Source organism: Canis aureus, chromosome 8 (assembly GCF_053574225.1).
Source record: "Canis aureus isolate CA01 chromosome 8, VMU_Caureus_v.1.0, whole genome shotgun sequence".
Taxonomy (NCBI): domain Eukaryota; kingdom Metazoa; phylum Chordata; class Mammalia; order Carnivora; family Canidae; genus Canis; species Canis aureus.
In genome coordinates this window covers 54560257-54563058 of record NC_135618.1, presented here as the reverse complement: position 1 = coordinate 54563058, position 2802 = coordinate 54560257, and the positions used below count along the sequence as shown (strand labels likewise).

Sequence of the window (2802 nt, the reverse complement as noted above, 5' to 3'; positions counted from 1 at the left end):
ATAAAAAATAAAAATAACATAGATACAAATAGTTGAATCTAGCTGGTGAATATATAGAAGTCTTGTGTCTCTGCCTCTCTCTGTGTCTCTCATGAATATATAAATAAAATATTTTAAAAATAATAATTAATAAATAAAAAATAAAAAGACAATATAGTTAGATACAAATAGTTGAATCTAGCTGGTGAATATAGAAGTCTTCCCTATACATCTTTTTCAACTTTTTGTATATTTGAAAATAAAAATGTTTATAATAAAATGGCAGTAGGGGTGTGAGAGAACTTAAAAAAAAATCCTTGGCTACGTAGAAAATTCAGAAGAATCAACAACAAAAACCTCCTGGAACTAATAAACAATTATAGCAAGGTTGCAGGATACAAGTTAATATACAAAAGTCAGCTGCTTACATATATCCGTTGCATACATATATCAATGATAAACAAGTAGAACTTGAAATTAAAAACATAATGCCATTAACATTAGCATCCTAAAAATTAATGACTTTTAAGTATAAATATAATAAAATATGTATAAGATCTATATGAAGAAAACTACAAAGTTCTGATGAAAGAAATAAAAAATGAACTAAATAGGGATCCCTGGGTGGCGCAGCGGTTTGGCGCCTGCCTTTGGCCCAGGGCGCGATCCCGGAGACCCGGGATCAAATCCCACGTCGGGCTCCCGGTGCATGGAGCCTGCTTCTCCCTCTGCCTGTGTCTCTGCCTCTCTCTCTCTCTCTGTGACTATCATAAATAAATAAAAATTTAAAAAAAATGAACTAAATAAATGGAAAGATAGTCCATGTTCATGGATAAGAAGATTCAATATTGTCGATGTCAGTACTTCCTCACTTGATCTATAGATGTAATACAATCTCAATCAAAATCTCAGCAGGTTATTTTGTGTATATAAACAAATTTATTCCAAATTTTATATGGAAAGGCAAAAGATTAAAAACAGGCAACACAATACTGAAGAAGAACAAAGCCAGTGGGCTGACATTACCTGACATCAAAACTTACTATAGGGGCACCTGGGTGGCTCAGTTGGTGGCTCCATATGACTTCAGCTCAGGTCATGAACTCAGGATCTTGGGATCAAGTCCTGCATCTGGCTTCCCACTCAGTGGGGGTCTGCTTGTCCCTCCCCCTGCTTGTGCTCTCTTTGTCTCTCTCAAATAAATAAATAACATTTTTAAAAGAAAAGACTTACTATAAAGCAACAAAATCAAGATAGAATGATATTGGCAAAGAACAAATAGATCAGTAGAATGCAATGGAGAAGCCAGAAATAGATCCACATAAATGTAATTAGCTGATCTTTGATAAAGGCACAAAAGCAATACAATGGAGAAAAAAAGTCTTTTAACACACAGTACTGGAATAACTGGACATCTACATGCAACATCTAGACACAGACCTCACACTTTTGCAAAAATTAACTCACAATAGATCACAGATGTAAATGTAAAGTGCAAAACTATAAAACTCCTAAAAGATAACACAGGAGAAAATCTGGGTGACTTGGGTATAGTGATGATTTTTCAGATACAACAGAAAAGTCACAATCTATGAAAGAAATAACTGATAAACTGGACTTCATTAAAATCAAAAACTTCTGCTCTGCTAGAGACACTTTCAAAAGGATGAGAAGACAAGTCATGGACTGGGAGAAAATATTTTCAAAAGGCACATCTGATAAGGGATTATATTCCTAAATATGCAAAGAAATCTTAAAACTCAACAATAAAAAAATGAACAACTTGGGGGCACCTGGGTAGCTCAGTGGTTCAGCATTTGTTCCTGGGATCCTGGGATCGAGTCCCACAACAAGTTTCCCAGAGGGAGCCTGCTTCTCCCTCTGCTTATGTCTCTGCCTCTCTCTCCATGTCTCTCATGAATAAATAAATAAAATCTTTATTTTTTTTATTTTTATTTATTTATGATAGTCACACAGAGAGAGAGAGAGAGAGAGAGAGGCAGAGACATACGCAGAGGGAGAAGCAGGCTCCATGCACCGGGAGCCCGATGTGGGATTTGATCCCGGGTCTCCAGGATCGCGCCCTGGGCCAAAGGCAGGCGCCAAACCGCTGCGCCACCCAGGGATCCCTAAAATCTTTTAAAAAAAGAAAACTAATAACTTGATTTAAAAATGGGCAAAAGACCTGGACACCTTGCCAAAGACATACAAGTGGCAAATAAGCATATGAGAAGATGTTCCACAGCATAAAGCATTAGGAAACTGCAAATTAAAATGAGATATATAACTATTAAAATGGCTAAAGTCCAAAACATTGACAAGAGTAAATACTGATGAGGACGTGTAACAACAAGAACTCTTTCTTTCTTTGCTGATGGGAATTCAAAATGGTACAGTTGCTTTTGAAGACAGTTTGGTAGTTTCTTACGCCATTAAACATACATTTATCATACAATTCAGCAATTATGCTCCTTGGTATTTACCCAAAGGAACTGAAAACATATATCCACACAAAAACCTGTGTATGGATGTTTATAACAGCTTTGTTTGTAATTGCCAAAACTTGCAAGCAACCAAGATGTCTCAGTGGGTGAATAGATAAATAAAGTATACATCCAGACAATGGAATACTAATCAATGCTAAAAAGAAATAAGTTACAAGCCATGAAAAGACATGGAGGAAACATAAATGCATATTACTAAGTGAAAGAAACCTATCTGGAAAGGCTACATGCTATATGATTCCAATTATCTGACATTCTGAGAAAGGCAAATCATGGAGACAAAAATATTATTTGTTGTTGGGGTTAGATGGAGGATGGG

General features: G+C 35.9%; 1 protein-coding gene across 5 annotated transcripts in view; it reads right to left on the bottom strand.

The window, feature by feature from the left end:
- LOC144319133 (transmembrane protein 180-like) overlaps positions 1-2802 on the bottom strand; it is a 39082-nt gene that overhangs the window by 10534 nt on the left and 25746 nt on the right. The window lies entirely within an intron of this gene.